This window comes from Xyrauchen texanus, chromosome 1, assembly GCF_025860055.1.
Source record: "Xyrauchen texanus isolate HMW12.3.18 chromosome 1, RBS_HiC_50CHRs, whole genome shotgun sequence".
NCBI lineage: Eukaryota > Metazoa > Chordata > Actinopteri > Cypriniformes > Catostomidae > Xyrauchen > Xyrauchen texanus.
In genome coordinates this window covers 14,420,227-14,442,989 of record NC_068276.1, presented here as the reverse complement: position 1 = coordinate 14,442,989, position 22,763 = coordinate 14,420,227, and the positions used below count along the sequence as shown (strand labels likewise).

Sequence of the window (22,763 nt, the reverse complement as noted above, 5' to 3'; positions counted from 1 at the left end):
GTCAGCAAACCAGTTACTAGTAGTTTTGGCACTGTGGGCAAGTACCAAGTCCTGCTGGAAAAGGAAACCAGCATCTCCATAAAGCTTTCAGCAGATTGAAGCATGAAGTGCTCTAAAATCTCCTGGTAGACGACTGCATTGACTATCGACTTCAGAAAACACAATGAACCAACACCAGCAGATGACATGGCACCCCAGTGTTTTTCATTTAAACAGTTATCATTTTTAGATTTAAGTTGAAAAAAGTTGATTGAAATCCCCATATTGATTGACTCATCTGAATACTGGGAGTCCCCCTCCATGTTGGTTATGACTTTGTATTACTGTAGATATAAAGTTGCATTTAAAACATCTGTGAAGATATCTTCAATCTTAAGTGTGTCCCTTCCATCTGTTCAAAGCATGCAAATGGCAGTTTCATAGCATGTTCTGAGTGTGTGTGTTTTTTGGAAAATGGAGGGTTGCGTGCTGGGCCAGTGTGAAACAGAGCTCAAGATTGCATGAGTCTGTGTGAATAGGAGAGCAGCAGCATAAGAGAATCATATCAGAGAGGAGTCATGCACCCTTTTCTGCTTTATCTCTACTCATAACGTCTTCTCTCTGCTGCTCAACACAGGCCCATTACAATCAGTGCTCTCTTGAGGACTTATAGTTAAAAGGACCTTAACAACCCTCTTTGGAATGACATAAATCGAATCACAAAATGTACTTGTTTCTTCTCTCCTTAACAAAAGTATAAAGTTTTGCAGTGTCCCTAATCTTATCCCATGCTGTCCTATAATATCAGATACTTTATGTGGTGCCAAATAGAATGTAGTTCAATAAAAAAGTTTACACATTTCATTTAAAAATTCTTTTCAGCTGGTGATCTAGTTATGAGAGGATCCTCTTGGAAACTATCAGGGGTTTCTACATTTTTACGACTACTTTCAACCGGCATTTTTTTATTACTGTTTCTTTGATTAAGGTGCTGGTATGGCTATCAGTGAAGCAATACTATCTTGGATACATTCGATGACCTTTATGTTTTAGTTTGGGTATTTCTGGTGCTTCGGAAAGGCAATCGAGCAGTCTCACATGGACACACTTCATTTACTTGATGTACTTTGTGCAGCGTATGGTTTGCTGTAACAGTGTGCTGTGTTTCCTTTAGATTTACACGCTCTTTGTGTGATCTCGGTATAGGCAGTCTTATCTGAGGTGCTTAATTGAAAAATTAATGAGGATGGTTTGAGCTTTACTGATGCCTGATCTGATACTTGTTTTAAAAGTCTAGGGTGGAGACGCTTGTTTGATTTAGAAATGGTTGATGTTGAGTGTTTTACTCAATCTTGGTCCTAGTGGCTGATTGTGAATCAGGTTTTTGACAAAAAAGTGCAGTATGCATGTGTTCAAAATGTTTTTAGTCACACTTGCAAATGTAGGAATCTCTTTGCAAGACAAAATATCAAACCAATTGGCATTTTTTTGAAGACAAGTAGCATACACACACTTTTCAAGCAAAACATTTCACAAAAAGTAACCAAATAATACCTTATACAACACAAGGCCTGTTATTCTTCTAGAATTGTCACAGTGTTTAAATATTATGGATAATTTTTTTTTGTTAGTTTTCATTAGGATGGCAATTTTAGAGAAGTTAATGAAAATTATTATCAGATTATGAGAGTAGCGGCTGGCAGTGCAGTTTCCGGCTGAGGTAGTTCTTTGGCCCTGATGCTATTACTACCACCGCTAAACGCTAACGGAGCACTGAGCACAAATACCCGATTAAAATGTAAATTTCCCCATAATTGGAATGTAAATTCTTACATTTAGATGAAGACGTCAGCTGTCATGTCGCTGTATCATTATTCTCTTTTTCCACCCTTTTGTGGCTAGCCTACATGCACTTAATTATTCGGTTTTGACGTTTCAAGTCTAGCAGCTATTCTGTTTTATACCATTTCAAGTTCACTTTGTGTTCCTTTTGTTTGGTTTTGTATTTGTATGTCACCCGTGTCTGATACGGTTGCTCCTGTGGGAAAATTTCATATGAAAATTGTGTTCATTTGGTGCCAGTGTTTGAATTGTGCAACCATTACTTCTGCTGAATATTCCTCAATGCAAATAAGCCCAGACCCACCGAAGAGCAACATGAATCTGAGATAATTAATTTCCCTTTGAAAGCCAACTGAAAAGCGAGGGAGCGCACACAGAAACTCTGCCAGGAACAGGCAAAATAAATAAATAAATAAATTAGTGTTCATTTAGGTTTTTTTGGGTTTTTGGTGGTAGACAAATTGATCGTTTTTGCCCCAAACAATATAGCCACAGGGATATCTGCTTTATTCATTGCTTCAAGTGATTTTGGCCCTAGTAGACGTAATCAATTAAGCATGGCGACTGGCTTTAGCATGCTAATGTTCCTGTAACCATGGGTCAGATTGGCTAGACTAATTGCATGTATTTACTGTATACCTTTATTGGCTGGATGGGATGTGTTATTGAGTTAGATAATGGTGTCATCCAAGGAGAGTCACTACAGTATTTTTTTTAAGCATTGATCAAGTTTGCCAGTTCTGCTCAGTTGAGTTCAGTTAAGTGATATTGCAGCAGTCTTAATTAATATCTAATGATTTTACAGAATTAGTTTGCACAAAAATTTTAATTCTGTGGTAAGTTACTCGCCCGCATATAGTTCCAAACCCATATGACTTACTTTTCTCATAGGAACTCAAATTTAGAAGTTTAGTAGTTGACTATTATGCTCCATAAAGGTCACTGGATACTTAAATTGTACTGTTAAAAGCAGCATAAATATTCTGGTAAACATCATGACAAAGTGATTAAACTCCCCCATACAAGGTTGCCCCTATCAATTCTGATCCACCTTTCTTTTTTTTTTTTAGAGAAAGCTAGGTGTGTTTAGACCCTGGTTGTAAAATATGCATGTATGTATGTCACATTAGTCTCTTGTATTGCCTCTTATATAATAAAAAGTGCATGCATGCATTGACACTACATGTTAATGTCACTAATTGATTTATTTATTCTGTATGCATTTATGTTGTCGATGCTGACACGCAAAGCTGTCCCATGCAACGAGGAAAGATACCACACTTCATAGCTGCCATTCTTGACAATGGTGTCCCACTAATTTTTCTCAGGAACCCACTTTCATTTTGTTCCCCGGCCTAGACGGAAGCCTGACGATAAGCTAGTTAAAATATGTGTGTCCCTCCCTTCTCCGTGGGAACAACTGATCGAATGGCATGACAAATACTAGCTGTATGCCCAGAGCCTAGGTGGTGCTTGTGTACAGGTGTTCAGGTGTAAATGGCTGAATGCTGACAATGCATTGGATGCACGTTAACCTCCACCTCTACTCTAATACCTGAGGTGGTTTCCAACGAGTTCTCAATCATACAGGAATTTTGATAAGCCTGTTCCATTTTTGGTGTCAGTTCACATCTGTCAGCGTCGCTCAACTGCACAGGATGCGTTTCAACTGCGTTTCTCCTCAAAATCATTAGCTTGGCCACGAGCGCACACCTCCTGCTTTGTGAAAGGCCTTGTTCATTCATGCTCCCATGAGTGTGATTGGTCTCTCGCTGAGCATGACTGCAAAACTGGTGATGTTGGAGCAGCCTTTTGGCAGGTGCACTGAGTCCTCATGTGGTCTGGTCTTATGATGATTATGATCCATTTAGATCACTGATACTGTAGATAAATACCCCACTGTTCCACTTTTATGAGAGATTTCTATTTCCTTCCCTAATTTCCTGTGGTTTGTTGATTTATTTTATTCTTTCTTTGATTCTGTCTGGCTTTCTATATCTATCTATCAGTCCGTCCGTCCGTCCGTCTGTCTGTCTGTCTGTTTCTCTATCTTTCTGAATGTCTGTCTGTCTATTTCTTTTTATTAGCTATCGATCTGTCTGTTGGTCAATCTGTCTGTCTGTCTATTTCTTTTTATTAGCTATCGATCTGTCTGTTGGTCAATCTGTCTGTCTGTCTATTTCTTTTTATTAGCTATTGATCTGTCAGTCTGTACTTCTCTTAATTATCTATCTGTGTGTCAATTTCTTTTTTTATCTGTCTGTCTATTTCTCTTTATTGTCCTGTCTGTCTATCTATCCATCCATCCATCCATCCATCCATCCATCCATCCATCCATCCATCCATCCATCCATCCATCTCATCTATCTATCTATCTATCTATCTATCTATCTATCTATCTATCTATCTATCTATCTATCTATCTATCTATCTATCTATCTATCTATCTATCTATTTACCCGTCTATATGTCAGTCTGTCTGTCTTTTTCTCTATCTTCCTGAATGTAATTTTTTTGAATTAGCTATCGATCTGTCTGTCTGTCTGTCTATTTCTCTTTATTGTCTATCTATCTATCTATCTATCTATCTGTCTGTCTGTCTGTCTGTCTGTCTTTCTTATCTGTCTATGTGTTTAAATATATTTTTCTATCTATCTGCCTGTCTATTTCTCTTTATCATCTGTCTGTGTGTCAGTTACTTTTATCTGTCTGTCTGTCTGTCTATTTCTCTTTATTATCTGTCTGTGTGTCAATTTCTTTTATCTATCTGTCTGTCTGTCTATTTCTCTTTATTATCTGTCTGTTTGTCTATTTCTCTTTATTGTCCTATCTATCTATCTATCTATCTATCTATCTGTCTGTCTGTCTGTCTGTCTGTCTGTCTATCTATCTATCTATCTATCTATCAGACAGGACAATAAAGAGAAATAGACAGACAGACAGATAAAAAAAGAAACTGTTTGCATTGGCCCTGTCTTCTGTAAAATATGCAGATCCCTCTTGTGTTGTTTCCCTGTGTATGTCTCTCTTCTGGTCATTATCCAACAACACTCATATTTGCATAGGAGTTACGTCAGATATGCTCTCCTATCATTCTCCTTTAGGGCTATATGTCATTGTTGTTGCCACCAGTAGGCTGTGTGTATTTATTTAGGGGTAATTGGAGGGAGAATCTAGGGGGTAATTAAGTGTATCCACTCATGGCTGCTCCCCTCCACATAAGACTCAACAGCACAGCAAGCCAGCAGTACATCGCCAGCATGCTTATTTTATACCCAGGTGGACAAACACAATTAAAGGCCTCGTCCTCATTGTGGTGACCCTGGGTTTGAAACAGTCACGTGTGTGTGTGTGTGTGTGTGTGTGTGTGTGTGTGTGTGTGTGTGTGTGTGTGTGTGTGTGTGTGTGTGTGTGTGTGTGTGTGTGCCAGATTGGCTGTTCAGCCGAGCTCGAGGAGGACCTTTCAGTGTCTCAGAAGCCTTTGCGCCCCTGCTGTTCTCTTGCCTGGCCCTCTGGAGCGGCCGTATGATTTCTCTAACACCTCCGGTATTTAAATCTGTCGTGAAGAAGCAAGCCTGACGCTGTTCATGATTTACATGTCATTTGCTGCCTCATATTGTGTGAAATTCAATTGCACATCACAAACTGTAGCCAAGCACCCGTTTACTCTCTTTCTCTCCATGCTTTGAACTCTTGTCACTTTCTCTATTTCTTCTTTGCTTGTCTCCTATCTCTCCTTTTCTCTCCTTTGCCTCTCTCCTATGTCTCCTTGGTGAATTTTATAACAGAAGGTTTATTTGGGAAAGAAGTGGCTAGTTTGTTACATGTCCTATATGAGGTTTTTGCCATTCTGATGTTTCTATTGCAACATACATTTCCACATTTCCAAATTTTATGAAATGCTGAAATGTTTCAGGAAAAAACAAATTTCAATAGATTATCAAGAACAGAGATCATGTGATGTTGTGATTATACACACCCGGTCCCTTATCAGGCAAATCAAGCCTCCGAGAGGGATAAAGGCTGACTGCGGAGGATTGTGCGGGAGAGAGAGATAGTTTACAGACATGTCCGTCATGTGTGTTTTTGTGTCTTTTAAGTTTATCGTTAAAAATATTATTTATATTGACAAGCCGGTGACTGCTTTACACTGGTGCCGAAATCCGGGAAGGAGGAGGGATGCGCCGTAGTAGAGTTCTCACCTCTACCGTCCACCCCAACGGAGCAGCCGCGGCCATCTGCCGGGGAACGAGGAGCCCAGCCGCCTGAAAGAGGACAATGGCCGCCGACCGCGAGGGGAGAAGGGGCTCCTAACTGACCGCCTGGAGCGGTCAGGGCCGCTGCCAGGGGCGGAGGAGTCCCCTACCAGCCGCTGAAACGCGGCGGGGTCTGAGACCGCCGACCGTGAGCGGGGAGGGGCTCGCTGCCGACCACCTGGAGCGGGAGAACCACTGCCAGGGACGGGGGAGACCCCTTCTGTTCCCCAAGAACGCGGCTGGCGTTCCGTCCACCAGGGGCTGGAGTTCTGCCTCCGAGCCGCCCAGAGAGGCGCAGCTGTCATCTGTTAGAGGGTGGAGGAGTGGCCGAGGAACAAGCTACGGCGTATCGGAGAACTGGCGAGTAAGTGATTTTTTTTAATCTCTCTCTCCTCTCTCTCTCTCTCACTGCCGCTCCGCATTGGCCTTTTCCCTCTCATTTAAATTTTGCAGTGTTTTTTTGGGGGGTACTACACTGTTACAGGAAGTAACCCCCCTATTTAATAATTTCTGTTTCCCTCCCCTTGTCCCCTCCCTCATCCAGGTACACGGGGATGACCTGCCGGCAGATGGGGCAAAAGGCAAAGGGGGGGAGGCCTGAGAGAATGAGGGAGGAATGTGGCAGGGCGGAAGGCGCGGCAGACTTGAATGACACCTCAGATCTTGTGGCTTTTTGAGGAGTGGTTTGCGAGTCATCTGACCAATGATAAAACTGGTGTAAAAAGTCCATAGACTTACTTTGAACGAGTAGCCCCTGCCATATCGAGTGATCAGAATATTATTGAAATTTTGGGGTGGGCTCTTTAGACATGGTCCAGTAAGCGGCCAAATAACCATACATTTGAAGCTACCCAGAACATCCATAGCAACCACCTAGCAATAACCTGGAAACCTCTTACATGCCACAATGCCTTGCAACCACCCTCAGAACCCTTCTAATAAGGGGAGCTTACAAGCTTGGCATAAAATAGCATAACGCTGCCGTCCCATAGACATTCTATGAGTGGTACACTTGTGAGGAGACAAGAGGCCTTTTTTTAATGGATGTCTATGAATGAGATGCCTCAGTGTGGTGAATAAACTGCTTTTGTGAGGGAACAGCTCATCATTTAATTAATTGACCACATGTACACTAATCTTCAACATCAACAACTTCAACAGACTTCATTTGGTGACTGATATGTGTACATTTTTGGCTTTCCCTATTTCTTTGGTATCCGCAAACGGTGACTTAACTGTCAAACATGCTAGTTGACCATTACGCTCTTATGATAGTGTGTGCGGAGGATATTATCTCAGTAATTAAAAGAATCTCTGACCACCCTAGCATTGTAGCCATGTGGCAGTTTCATTCAGAAAATGTAAAAACATAGATGTTTGTGCATAATGTGGTTTAATTGTTCGGCCTTATGTGTTTTCATGGTATCTCACTCAACTTTTTAACAAGCACTCTAAAGAGCTGCTTCAGTTGCATAAGAAGTGTTGTCATCCCTAAAGGCCCAGGTACACTCACAGCAAAGTGCTTCTTAGTTCTTTGCTTAGAGCCAAAAATAATTTTTTCACATTGCCGAGGAAGGCATTGAGAGGTACACTTAAATATGTTAACACACAAGACTACATGTAAAACATCAATTAATATGACACTAAAATATGTTATTAATGACTGCACACCTCATTTCATGAGTAGAATTCACACAAGATCAGTAAAAGAAGCTGTTTTAAACACTCTGATGCCCATTTTTACAAGATGTAATATACGTCTCAGGTGTATCCTGAATGTTTCTGTGAAGTTTCAGCTCAAAATACCCCATGGATCATTTATTATACCATGTTGTAAATGCCTCTTTTTGGGTGGAATCAAAAACATGCTGTTTTCGTGTGTCTCTTTAAATTCAAATTAACTGCTGCTCCCCGCCCCCTTTCCGGAAGAGGGCTGTGCCTTTACAGCTCACGCTTCTGATACTACAGCAATAACAAATCAGAACCAATATGACTGACAGCGTAAATACCGGAGTACATTCGTAAAGGCGATTTGCAAACATTCACAAAATATACAGTGCGATACTTACGTTTTCAGGTTATAAAGCTGGAACATGAACAGTTGGAACATGCTTGAGAATAAAAAAAATTGAAAATCCTGCTTTATATTGACACTCAATCACAAAGCAGTCCAGTGTAAATGTATATGCACAAACATACACACATTTTTGTATGTTTTGGGGCACATTTCCTTCAAAAACAAAACTTTGTCCACTGCGTCTCCAGTGGCTCTGATGTCGGGAGTACATGAAGACTCTTAGGTTCACTTTTACAGCCAATAACAGAACACTTATGACATTTATGAAGCTGAGACATTATTCTTCTCACTGTATCTGCTCCAGACTGTGTGTAGATCACTCAGGGGAGGATCTATGATAATAGGATGGAGTCTGTCACCAGTCGTGGTCGAGGCCAGAAACGAAATCCCATTCATTTGGACACACTGTTTTTGATTAATAGAAATATAAGAAAGAGGAGTGGGTGCACTTTTAACACACTTAACTCACATTTATGTATAAACACCATGTAAAAGTGAATTTTGCATAATAGGTCCCCTTTAAATTATATATATATATATATATATATATATATATATATATATATATATATATATATATATATATATATATATATATATGCAGTAGATAATGTGTCAATAGTAATGTATACTTTTTAGATTAATTTTGCTAATGCACTAACATGTAATATGTGGCCATAATATGCACCAGTAACACACAAAAAAGTGGGTAGAATATAGACAAAAGAATGATGATAGGCATATCTTACTCTGAGCGTCTGATGTGTGAATGGTTTTCGCTGCAGGTAGCATATGAGTGAAGCATCATGTCAAACAATGCAGTGAATGGGTACTTAGGAGTATTTTAATAGATTTGATTCTTTTTGTGGCCTAATTAAAAAAGAAATTGCATTAAATGTTCTTGGCAAATGTCTCTTTGTGAACAATCGTACAGATGTAGGTATGTTTTTCACCTACTGGCCAAAAACTCACACCGGTGTGTTCATGTTGACTGCTCTTAACTTACGGATGGGAATAAGTTATCTGCCTTGAAGTAGGTGGAACTCCTGGTCATTAATAGCTGTTTCAAACCACCAAAATGAACTAAAAAACACCTTCTTTTTGGCTTGATTTTTTTCTAAATGATGTCACACCCGTTTATTCTTTAATTTAATTTCATTTAAGTTCGCAAACTACTCCAGAGCTACTTCAAAGACTCTTAACTACTGAGAATACACCTCTGCTGCTTTGATAATTAGAAAGCTTAGGCCTCAGACTTGAAGAGCTTCTTCCGACTTGAAGTTCTTAATCTGATAGATATCCTGTATGTCATGTATATTTTCTTTCTTTTTATCTTTTTATTATTCTTTTTTGTTCACTCTTCTCCTCTCTAAACCAGGAGTTGCTGAAATGAAAATCTAGATGGTTTACAAAGAGGACCTACAAGCAGAATAAAGCACTTTTTGGCCTACAGTCTTCATTCTAGAAAGCTCAGTGTCGTTGGATAAGGTCATGCTTGTGACTACTAAAGTTCAGATAATAGTTCATTGGGAGGAGGTTACTTAGGACACCACCTTTTCAGGGCTGTAGTATGAAGTCCTTAGTATGCCTCTCTTTGTCCCCAAAAGTGCTGTCCTTTTGGCTAAAGGGACTCATTCTTGTGAAGAGTTACAACCTGTGATGGATTACACCCCCAATTCATTAACACTCTGTGAAGCACTTAAACACACTTAGACTCTCTCTCTCTCTCTCTCTCTCTCTCTCTCTCTCTCTCTCTCTCTCTCTATCTATCTCTCTCTTGTCTTATTCTCTCAGAGTAACTCTCTTGTCTCCCCATACACACAGTTCTCCTTTTTTCTCAATTTGATCTGCAGCCTCTCCCTGTCAGTCTTGTGAAAAGCCAAGTCATCCATGCAAACCCCCTCTTTATCTGCCGTTATCCTAAAATAATTCTTTTTCTCCTTGCCTTCCTCTCCCCACCTTCTCTCTTTCCTTCCCTCGCTGCTGTTCCTCCTCCCACGTTGTCTTGATAGCTGAAAATACCTGCTGGCTCATTAGCTCCTTCCTCATGGTGCTGCACACGCATAAAGAGCAGCGATGGCTAACAGCAGAAGCCTTTAGCTCACTGTCAGACACACACAAATGCACACACTCTCGTGCACACTTCTCCTAAGCTCATGGGATGCTCTTTTTAGATCATTTGATTGAGTTTCACACCTCCATTTGTTGTCTTATTAGATGGAGATCCTTTTTTGTATTCTAGTTAAGGGTTGCACCAACTAATCGACATGTCATGATAGGCACTTTTCCATTATCGGATGGAACGGTTCTCATTGAGGAACCACACTGTTACATGTGGATCTGGGTTTGTTGACATGTTTATGGTTTCATTTTCCATTATGGTGCAGCAAAATCAGGATTAGAATGGACTGACTGGGCAAGTGACCAATTGTGAATCACCATGTCAGTGAAGCCATTCCACCTGAATGGTTCTTTGTATTTTGTTCTTTGTACTGTTAGCTATCCATGCTTAGAAATCCAAACCGGAAACAGTTTGCAATTGTACTGTACAATACTCAAGTTAAAATACTACTTGAGTTGCTGCCTTGGATAACTGAGATGGTTTCCAAAATTCTTGCATCCACCCTGAATCAAACCAAGTGTCATCCCAACGGCTGACAAAAACTGTGATGGAGACATGAATGATCGTTTCACAGTTTATGACACTGCATTCAGTATTAATTTGGTGAATATGCTTGCCCAGCTTTGCTGCATCGTAATCACCAGCAGTCTTTTACAAAAAGTAAACAGTGGCACCCCGACTCCATTTTTGGAAGACTAGACTAATTCTAGTAGATGTAGGATAAAATGGAAATCTCCTCTATCTGACACATGCTTGCACACACCACACATGGTACCCTGGAGTGTGAGCCAGAGGACCTCACCACTCAACCGATGTGGTCAGACCTGTGGAGGAAATGGCACAGTAACCTGTGGCCGACCTCTCTGTCGCTGCACGTAATGTGTTTAAACTGCGTGTGAACCCCACTTCTGGTTTGGGGGGAGTTGGGTGGGGAGGGAACAGAAATTGAGTTTTTGTTGGGGAGAAAAGAGTGGAAGGATTTGTCCTTTCTCTTCATATTGTGCATTCTCTGTAATGCCTTTTGGGTTGAGGTATGCTCCAGAGAGAAAACCGTAAATAATATACTTATATATTTTGTTACTGTTCAATGTTACTTCACTGTACCCACTCTATAGTTTGGAAGTCAGAGTACATTTTGGGAATTTGTGAAGTTCTAAAGGATATCAGAATTTATTGCAGTATTGGTGGAATCATATTGGACAGCGAAATAAGCAGCAAGATGAGATTGCAGTGGAGATAGTGGGGTTATGGTAGCTAATAGGTGCATTCACATTTACCTATGCACAGCAAAATTTAGTGGGCGAAGAAGGCATGGGCAGATGTTGAGCGCATGTGAACCAGCAAAGAAATAATTGCCAAACAGCCTCTTTTTAATGCTGCATATTATACTGTGTTAGAGTTAAGTTTAAAAGAAAATTACCACTAAAATGATATCCTTTTTCATTGTGAACATTCAGTGTAGCTTCGTACAACACGCAGCCCACACAGAGGTCATTGCCAAACCAAGCAACTTGCTACTGGTCAACATTGCAATTTCTAACTCCACGAGAAATCCACGAGGTAAAATTTTTCACCACCTGAAGTCCATCTTGTGAAATTCATGATTGTGTAGATTCCCTTTGTGATGACTGTTTTACCTGCGGAACATTCACTGATTCAAAAAGAAAATATAAAGTGTTGTAGTAGACTGTGTAAGGCACAGGTGTCAAACTCAAGGCCCGGGGGCCAAATCCGGTCCACCACATCATTTCTTGTGGCACGCTAGCTAATTTCAGGTGAACAGAATGTGTCACTTACCAATCAGTTAGCGGTTTTCACGTGAATATTAATGAGCATTCCCCTGTCATCTGAACCAATGCTGTTCTATCCATAGAGTCGTGCTGATAATTGGTGCGGATGGCACGGTTTCATTCCACTTTTTGAGCAAACAAAATAAGAAAATAATTATTTTGTTTACTCAAAAAGTGGACCAGTCATAACCACGCAGATCATTATCAACAGCGCTAGTCATTACCTCAGTGAATTATTAGCACAAAATGGAAAGAGGTGCATGAGCGCTAGGCAGATATATTTAATCGCGGACTGGTCTAGACCCCAGAGCGCAGACCATTATAAACGCCGCTAGTGAGAAGCGTGGATCCAGTTTGAATGCGGCCCAAAATTCTCTGTTACAACACTCCAATTGTCTCTGTTGTTAAACTTGTTAAAAATCCACACTAAAAAGGGTGTAATGATTCAGTCATCTCACGATTCGGTTGGGTTCACAATATAGAAATTAAGGCTTGGTTCCCGATTCTTTAAACTAAGCCTGAATCAAGAAAAAAAAAGACATAAAGTCCTTTATTTAAAGACATTTGCAAAACAGTTCTTTTCATTTAATATTTTGCTAAAAGGACTGTTCTTAAAAGTGCTAAATGATCCATCAGAGTTGTGCTGGGACTAAAAATAGCCCAGAACAGGGCAATGGTGACACCAAATAGAAATATTAACTAATAATACTGCTTACTGAAAATACAAATATGCTGCACACACACACTGTCACTGATTACATGCATTTCAAATATTTGTAATTAAATTAAAATTTTTATCAAATAATATTGTCTCTAATTACATCTAAATATTATTTTTGAAAATACATATTTTAATTTAAGTGCACGCTTATCCAGTTAAATAATAATTTACTAATGAAATAAAATCAGACATGACATTTTACAATAGTATTATATACCCCCATAGCATTATTATACATCAAATTCAGCATTATATATAGTAGATTAATATAGCACTATTATTAAACCTCTATAAACTTCTCACTCTCACGCTTCAAATGGACATTCAAACTTTTGCTTGTAGACTCTGCTTAAGTTTTCAGTTTCAACAGTCTCAGCCGAACTCATCGTTCAAACACACCGAACTGTGGCTGCTAGTGTGCAATCATATTTTAGAGGTCCTTGCAAGCAATGAAGCGATTTCTATTTGAATGCCCATGTTACGTAGGCTGGGGACGTTGCACGTTTTGGAAAGAACGGACGCTAAAATAATAATACAAAATTAAAAAACATTGCATCTCCACAACCCTCATCGTCATATTTTTTACCTTGATGTATTGTGCCAAGATTAACTGTTACACACCTAGTTACTAACCTTGATAATAGAAAATCATGCATGGTTTTACATAAGCTACAATGTGGTCAAAAACAATTGGCCATGTTTACATGCATCCTCATATGCGATTACAATGCGATTAAGGCAATACTGCGATTAAACTGTTGCTCATGTTAACAGAATATTGAGATTATGATGTTGTGATTATGCTAATAATCAGAGTAATGATAACTGCTGTAAGATATGTGGAGTGAAAGAAAGGAATATCGACGGATATCTGAAACATGTCATCTGAGCAGATAATTGCCATATCTTATGCTGTTGTTTTGACTAATTGGAAACATTGATGTTTTGAAATAAATTATGTTTCAAAAGTTAGGCAATGTTCATTAACATTAGACATAGAGATTGATAGTCTGACAAGGTCAAACGTTGTAAAGATTTTATAACTGCTGGATATTCTGGCCTAGTTTATAGATTGTCATTGTTACCAATCAGTGGTCAACATCATTTCAAGACTCACATGTCCTTGGCAAGCCTAGGACTAAAGGATTAATTTATATAAATGATTGCCGTTGTAAAGAAAAATATACACGTGTGCTAGCAAGTGAAATGTTCTGCACGATTACAGTATAGTTATTGTATTTCACTACTGTGATGTGTGAGTGTGTTTTATTACACAACTATACATAAACCAAATCAATAAAATATCTTACCTTGTTGAGTAAGAAAAAAGCCATCTCTGGGTCTCTCTTAAATCCTTTCAGATCTCGGAGATGTCGCCACCTCTGAAAAGCCAAGCTGATGTTGATTCGGGTTTTATTACGTACTCTGTCGTTTTCCTTTTTTGCTTGTAGACTCTGCTCTTTTCTTATTTTCTTTGTTTTTACAACCGGTGATTCCCCAGAGGTTTGCCGTTTTGAATGATCCATGGTCAGTTTTCCATGATCGTTGTGGCAACAAACTTTCAGCTTCAGCTACTCCCACACATGCGCTACAGAATCTTACCGGATCTTATTTTCTCTGTGTACGGATATGACGTCAACAAGCACGGTGAATGCCATATGTATGCAATTTCCCGTGAAATCCATCCTGACAGCTCTATTATATTATATAATATAATATAATTTATTATAGGTTTATCAAAGTGTATTTGGGTAAAGACATGGTTTGGAAGACGGATTTTTGTTGCACTTTCTCATTAATACAATTTAGTTTTTTTTTAACAAAAAAAAAGTTACATAGTGTAGCTTTAAGAAATGTTTATTTAGCTTTCTAGCCCTATATAAAAGAGTTAAAAATCAATGGGTTAGAGAAGCTAGCAGAACCAGAGGTGGTGAATACACTGTCATAACATATGCAGCCTTCATTTCTCAGCTCAGCCAATCAGATATGAAAGCAGCAATTACACGTGTTTGTCCTCTGCGCCTTTTGCACCCCAGATTACCTCAGGGGCAACTGCCTTGGCATTCATATTCTGCCCAGCCAGTCCGCAAGGGCCCTGTAGCCCCCAGACTGTACCAAATGCACATCCAACAGTACCCAAGGTGTATTTATATGGCACCTCTCCAAATGTGAACGAGCAGAGAGTAGTGAAAATTCCCCCTGGACAACCCCCCCCCCCCCATCCCACCCTGACCTCTGCAGTCACTGGCCTAAAGATTAAGAGTGTAACGGACACAGCTGACCAGAGGGTGAAATGCAATGAGAACGATGCTGAATGTGATACAGAGATGTTTTTCTATTATGTGTCCTACGGTTGTTGGATTTTTAATGTTGTGCAGGAAGGATTTTTTACTTATCTTGCAAAAAAGACAAAACTGTTATAATTATAGTACAGATGCCAAAAGTTATTACTTCCCATTATTTCATGTCTGAATGGTTCCAATAATATGTTGTCAGCAAATTGCATATTTTTCTTCTTGAAAATATAGCTGAATTGTCTTGGTACTTGTTTTAACATGATTAATTAAAAAGATTCACCATGCATGAGATATTGCTAATGGAAGATTTTGACAAATGTGTAAATATCTGTTTTATCAACCCTGCTGACTGTCAAAATGAACATTTTATTCTAATACATGTGTTCCACCAAGTGTAAGCTATAATTTTCCTCCACCTCTAACATCACAGTTCACAATCAGGTTGAAGCCAAATGGACGTGAGACCAAATAGACAAATGAATGTAACTGCACAAGATTCTTCATGAACATAGACCCAGACATGATGTTTACCATGTTTTGGCCTCCTCTTTTTGGTCACCATCATTGTCTTTGATTATTTGTATTTTTAGGATTGTTTAAAGTCTCAAAGGACAATTTTTAATAGTAAAAGAAACCACTGAGAATCCTTAGTTGTCTTGAAACCAACTCATGTTTTACACGAAGTACAGTGTTACTTCTTAAAGTATCATACAATGCATGTTCCTTGGGTTGTAATGCATTGATGGAAGGTAATTGTACATAATACTTTAAGACTTTTGGGAGATGTAGAAAGCACCAGATAATGGGGTGGTGGTCGACTTAGAATCATATTACACTAGTCATTGTGATTGGTGTGAAAGAGGAAAACTAGGGTTCATGTGTGCTTTTGTTTGAGGTAATAGCAGTTCCCATTATGCAAAGCTAGTCCTCAGTAATGTCTCCAGTTTGCATTAAACATTGGTGTCCATCTGAAAAACCTTATCAGGGTCAACAGTTTAAATTTAATAAGGAAACTGCTCTTTAAAAATGGTTACCCCTACAAAAAAGCAACATGTCCAATGTTATTACATGTAAAGATTTTGACAAGTTTAAGCTAGGGTTCGTGCTTGTATGCTTCATTTAACATTTTGCTTATGGAATGCAGAGCTTGGTGAAAAATTTAGAAATGCTGTTACATCGAAACCACAGGCTAAATATTTATACTTGATAAGCTTTGGACACTAGTGTTGATGGTTATGCATAGAGCACATGCAGCAAAATTACAATTCTGTATGGTGAATATTTAAGTAATTGAATATGCAGTATGGAGAAAAATATTAAATATGAACTTATTTGTTAAGCTTTACATTGTTTCAAAGCATAAAATTATATTGGTACTGTACATGTAATATTCACTTTTTAGACTAAACATTATCATGGCTGATATTTGAATAGCATGTTTTCTATAATATACACCGATCAGCCACAACATTAAAGCCACCTGCCTAATATTGTGTAGTTCCCCCTTGTGCCGCCAAAACAGCGCATCTCACAACAGCATTCTGTATGCTATTCTTCTCACCACAATTGTACAGAGCAGTTATCTGAGTTACCGTAGACTTTGTCAGTTCGAACCAGTCTAACCATTCTATGTTGACCTCTCTCATCAACAAGGTGTTGATCTGCCGCTCATTGGATGTTTTTTGTTTTTGGCACCATTCGGAGTAAATTTTAGATACTTTTGTGCGTGAAAATTCCAGGAGATCCGCAGTTACAAAAATACTTAAACCAGCCCGTCTGACACCAACAATCATCCATGCAATTATCTAATCAGCCAATCTAGTGGTAGCAGTGCATAAAATGCAGATACGGTCAGGAGCTTCAGTTAATGTTCACATAAACACCAGAATAGGAAAAAATGTAATCTCAGTTTTTTGGAGCATGGCATGATTGTTGGTGCCAGACGGGCTGGTTTGATTATTTCTGTAACTGCTGATCTCCTGGGATTTTCACACACAAGTCAATTCTTACAATTTTCACTGTCTAGAATTTACTGAATGGTGCCAAAAACAAAAAAGTGAGTGGCAGTTCTGTGGACGGAAATACCTTGTTGATGAGAGAGGTCTACAGAGAATGGCCAGACTGGTTTGAACTGACAAAATCTATGGTAACTCAGATAACCACTCTGTACAATTGTGTTGTTAGTGCTGTTTTGGTGGCAAGAGGGGGACCTACACAATATTAAGCTGGTGATTTTAATGTTTTGGCTGATCAGTGTAGTTATTAGATTAAAGTTTACATTACATTGCATGAAACAAACTGACCGAATCAATAACATGACCGCTAGCTGTTAGATACTAGCTCATTGTGCTGCATAAAGCAGTTGTTGCATGGCGATTTTACACAAGTGTAACAGTTAAATTGGCCTGGTTGTTTTAGAAGCAAGCTTCCAGTAGCTGGTCAACTAAATATAGTGAAGCTTTCAAGCAGAGTATAGAGTTAACATAACAAAACATACCATCATTCATCGTGAATCAACGCCAGTCCAGGGCACTCTCCCTCCCATTGCTCGCCGGTTTAGATAGCGTCCATTTGGTCGAGCCACTTCCACTTTTCCTTGATGGTTCTGTAGTCACTTTTAAGTTTTTTAACTTTGCCCTACACTGTTGGTAGATCCGGTGGTAGCTGTGTGCGGCCAACAGCTGGTACACTTCCTGAGAGACATTTTTGTTTCGCTCATCGCTAACAAGTGGACCATCTGTACCTCGTTTATTGACCTTGGCATGGTTTTGCACACAGCCATTCCTTTTTCACAATTCGAAAATCGCATGAACAAATGATACTGCTATCGCTGTTACTAAAACTTTAAAACTAGCGGGTTGATGCCGTGTGTCGGAAATCCATTGACGATTCGCCCTGACCTATCAGTGATCTGCAGTATTTTGACGTCACATTTAGTATCGGCTCAGCTCGCTTGGAACCTTGACCGAGGTGGTACTAAAAAAAGTATCAGGTACCAGGTACTATCCACATCATGAAACCCCATGGATTCATGCTGTTGGTGCCAAATTCAGACCCTACCATCTGTCTACCTCAGCAGAAATCGTGATTCATCTGACCTGGCTTCAACTGTCCAGTTTTAGTGAGCCTGTGCCCACTGCAGCCTCAGCTTTCTGTTCTTGGCTGACAGAAGTGGAACCCAATGTGGTCTTCAGCCTCAAGGTTCGGTGTGTTGTGCATTCTGAGATGCTATTTTGCTTACAAACCGGCAGCCATATCACCCTGCAGCTCTTGCCTGGTTGCCCACTAAAGCTAAGCAGGGTTGAGCCTGGCCAGTACCTGGATGGGAGGCCTCCTGGGGAAAAACCAAGTTTGCTGCTGGAAGTGGTATTAGGGAGGCCAGCAGGGGCTGCTCACCCTATGGTCTGTGTGGGTCCTAATGCCCCAGTATAGTGACGGGGACACTATACTGTAAAAAGGCACCGTCCTTCGGATGAGATGTTAAACCGAGGTCCTGACTCTCTGTGGTCATTAAAAATCCCACCCCAATCCCAAATTCCCCCCATTGGCCCCTATCTATCATGGCCTCGTATTAATCTCCATCCCTGAATTGGCTACATCACTCTACTCTCTCCTCCCCACCAATAGCTGGTGTGTGGTGGGCGTTCTGGCGCACTATGGCTGCCGTCGCATCATCCCTATGCTATGTAAAGCGCTTTGAGTGCCTAGAAAAGCGCTATATAAATGTAAGGAATTATTATTATTATTATTATTATTACAGTTGTACAGAGGGGTTATCTGAGTTACCGTAGCCTTTCTGTCATCTCAAACCAGTCTGGCCATTCTCCTTTGACCTCTCTCAACAACAAGGCGTTTCCATCCACTGAACTGCCACTCACTGGATGTTATTTTATTTTATTTTTTTAACACCATTCAGTGTAAGCTCTAGAGAGTTGTGCGTAAAAATCCCAGGAGATCTGCAGTTACAGAAATACTCAAACCAGCTCATCTGGCACCAAACATCATGCCACTGTCGACATCACTGAGATCACATTTTTCCCCATTCTGATGGTTGATGTGAACATTAACTAAAGCTCCTGAACTGTATCTGCATGATTTTATGCATTGATTGATTAGATAATTGTATGAATAACTAGGTGTACAGGTGTTCCTAATAAAGTGATCGTTTAGTGTATATCACCTGCACCCAAAGCGTAAAATGTTACCTCAGTACTTTGGGTTAAGGGGGAAAAAGCTAGTTTATCTATTTAATTTGTTCACTTACATATTTTTTTTTTTTTCAGTGAAATCTCAATGACAAAAAATTGCACAATTTACTTGAATTCAACCTTTTTGAAGTCTGTTGCATCAAGCAAGGCTTTTACTTTGGTCAAAACTCCTCCAATCCTAATATAAATACAAGTGTCTTGACACGCATTCTCCTCTGAGTTCTGTGGTAAATATTTGCAAGTGCCAGTATGACCAACGGCAAATACCCTAGCTGGAGGGCTTTGAAGCTATTATCAGCGTAAGGTTTTGTTCAGCATAGAGTGTTATTAGTAACCCTCTTAAGGAAAGCCAATCTTAATGTTGCCCTCGAGAGCCTCTTGAAAATCACTTGAAGTCTTCTAAACTGATTTTGCTCAAGTGAGCTGATGACTTAATTTGTTGTTGCTATTTGCATAACATTCACAAAGCAAATTAACTAAGCACTTCATGACAATGAGTGCCTCTAAATAATCCACTGATCCTGCTAATGATCCTATAAATGAAATTCTAAGTTAAAATCAAGTTATTCCATGCAGTTCTGTATTTCCTCTGGCTTGGCTCATACAGTATATCAGCACAGTGTATGATCAAGTATTTGTCATGTTCTAGTCTTCTTCATCACACGGTCTAATATCGATTGGTCTAGTTTGCCTTGGGGCTCAGGGATGCATGTAAAAAGATGATGGAAACCTGCTTTGTCATTTCGCTTTTGTGCTGAAGATGCGTTTTCATATACAGATAAGTAACAATGCAATTTCCCTTCCTCTCATACTCAAAGGAAAAATGGATGAATCTTTTCAGCAAATTTTATACAGTTGACTTGAATGACTTATAGATGGGGAGTGCTGCATGGATTCTGGATCTATTGGAGACTTTGGTGCTTGTATTCATACAAAAGTAGTGGCGGTGATTGAGTAAAAAAATATATGTATATATTTATATAAAGGCACCAATTGCTCTTTAGATATTGACATTTGCTTGAAAACCCTGAAGAGTCTTGTTTAATTGTGTGCTTTCTACGTTTTACTAATAATCATGATTCATCTTTTCCTTGCCCGCTCCTTTTAAGTCCTATTAGTTTTCAATCTGTAGTTCACTTCTTCAAAATTCCTCCTGATAAGCTTAGACTTTTTGATCCTGGGTGTCTCCTAAACTGGGTGCATCCTAGCCTTGAGGGTTTCAGAGAAGAAGGATTTGAAACTCTTAAAGGCGTGTGGGAAAGCTCAGGGAAATTATGGCTTGTCCTAAACTTCCGCTGGCCTACCCTTTTAGGAACATTGCTTATCTGCTGTTCCACAGACAATAGGAGCTTTAGAAGCCCATTGTTTGGTAGTAGATATACATCAACATAATGACAAAGGTAATTTTAATCAAGGGAATGATGAGAAAGATAGTTGCAGGTATCTTTTGCATGTATTTACGTACTGTACAGAACTTTGTTCTTCGCACACCTGACTACCCTCAATACGGTGTGTGTGTGTGTGTGTGTGTGTGTGTGTGTGTGTGTGTGTGTGTGTGTGTGTGTGTGTGTGTGTGTGTGTGTGTGTGTGTGTGTGTGTGTGTGTGTGTGTGTGTGTAAAACTTGTGCTGAGCTGCCCTCATTAGCGTCTTTAGCACAAGCTTTTGGCATAGCTCATTGCCTTGTTAGAGATAAGTACCCATGAGGGCCAAAATGGCATAATAAAATGCTTTATTCAAATGACTCTAAGCTGTAGCTTTCCACACAAACCTTTCTACTGAACCACCAAAGAGCCTGAGTTTCCCTGAAGGGTTTAACGGCACGCTAACAGTTACACCTCTCAGACCATTTAAGGTTCATTGCCAAGAGTCTAACGTGATTTGTGTTCACACACTCCGTTTCGTCTGTCTGCAAACATGGGCTAGGATGTTTCCTTGACTGTCTTTGTCTACAGGTCCTCACTGCAGAGGCTGGAAGTTAAATCAGGCATCTCTGGCTAAAAGTGGTTAACACTGTGATCAGTTCTCTTACTATAAAAAGGTTAATTGGTCAGTTAAATGTGTTGTATTCCAGTGCTGGGGAATAACTAAAAAGTAGCATTTAGGGCTGGGGAACAATATCTATTTCCCAATTATTCGTTAATTATTTGATCTTGGTTTGTACAATCCCAATATTGATTCTTAAATCCCAAGATCGATCTTTAACTCTGTACGCAACCAAATTTCAATCTATGTGACTTAAAATGTCTGTTATTTGCTGTTATACTTGCTAGTGATTGACTAGTATAGTGGAAAAGAAGTTTAGCACCAAGATCCTTTTACTGTGTGTTTAGATTAAGTGTGCTTACAGAATAGGGATAGCTCCAACATAGTGCTTGATGCATGTGAATGGGAAAGGACTGTTTGTAAGCTGTGTACCAGAGGAAAGAGGTGGTTCAGATTGATAACAAGTGGCAATCCAATGGCTATCACAGATGGCTATATACAATATAATTTTACCAGTAAACATTAAAACACTTCTCCTGACTCTATCTCTGCAATTATTAAATTTTTATCCTGGCAGAGAAAAGTAATAGAGGACAGTGAATGAATACAGCATATTTATGATTTTTCATAAATACATCAATTTCACAGCTCAACTAGTCCAGCCTTTCTGAGATTCTCATTGGTCAGTGCATGCCTACTTTAGAATACTTTCAACTTTTGGTTGCATGACAGAGTGTTACTATCACAAACCCTCTAGTTCTGTTTGATGTACTGCTTTAAAAAACAAATTTTTCACACATCAGTGCAGTGATAAACATGATGTCCACATATGTGGAAACTGGGACATGATTCCCTCAAAAATTGAAAACATGTTATTTTTAATAACTTTCAACATGAGCACATCTGTGGGTAATTTCGCTCCACTTTAATATACATTTTGTTAGATTTTATTTTGTTATCACTGTACAATACGGTTCTATTCATTAACATTAGTAAATGTATTCCTATATATTTAATATGCGTTTTCACATTGAGAATCAATGGGTTCATCCAAAAACTTTACATTATGCTTTCAGAGGCTTTATTTGGATTTAGGATGAAAATAAGGTGCTTTTCGAACTTTTCTTAACACTGTAGGTTAAGTCATTCACTAAATAGGGAGCAAGGGTGCATCCTATAGCTTTCTATCCAGCTAAGTGCATTCATTCCTAACATCTGACCAAAAGTTAAATTTCAGGCTGTAGATGATGTTTGGACCACTCAACATGTTTGGCAGACACACATACACATATACATATATACACACACACACACACACACACACTGATCAGCCACAACATTAAAACCAAATGCCTAATATTGTGTAGGTCCCCCTCGTGCTGCCAAAACAGCTTCAACCTGCATCTCAGGACAGCATTCTGAGATTATATTCTTCTCACCACAATTGTATGGTCCAGTCTGGTCATTCTGGTTTGAACTGACAAAGT

The 22,763-nt window shown here is 39.4% G+C and overlaps 1 pseudogene; it reads left to right on the top strand.

Annotated features, from left to right (window-relative positions):
• The window catches only part of LOC127621800 (elongator complex protein 4-like), an 89,665-nt pseudogene that overhangs the window by 65,983 nt on the left and 919 nt on the right, over positions 1 to 22,763 (top strand).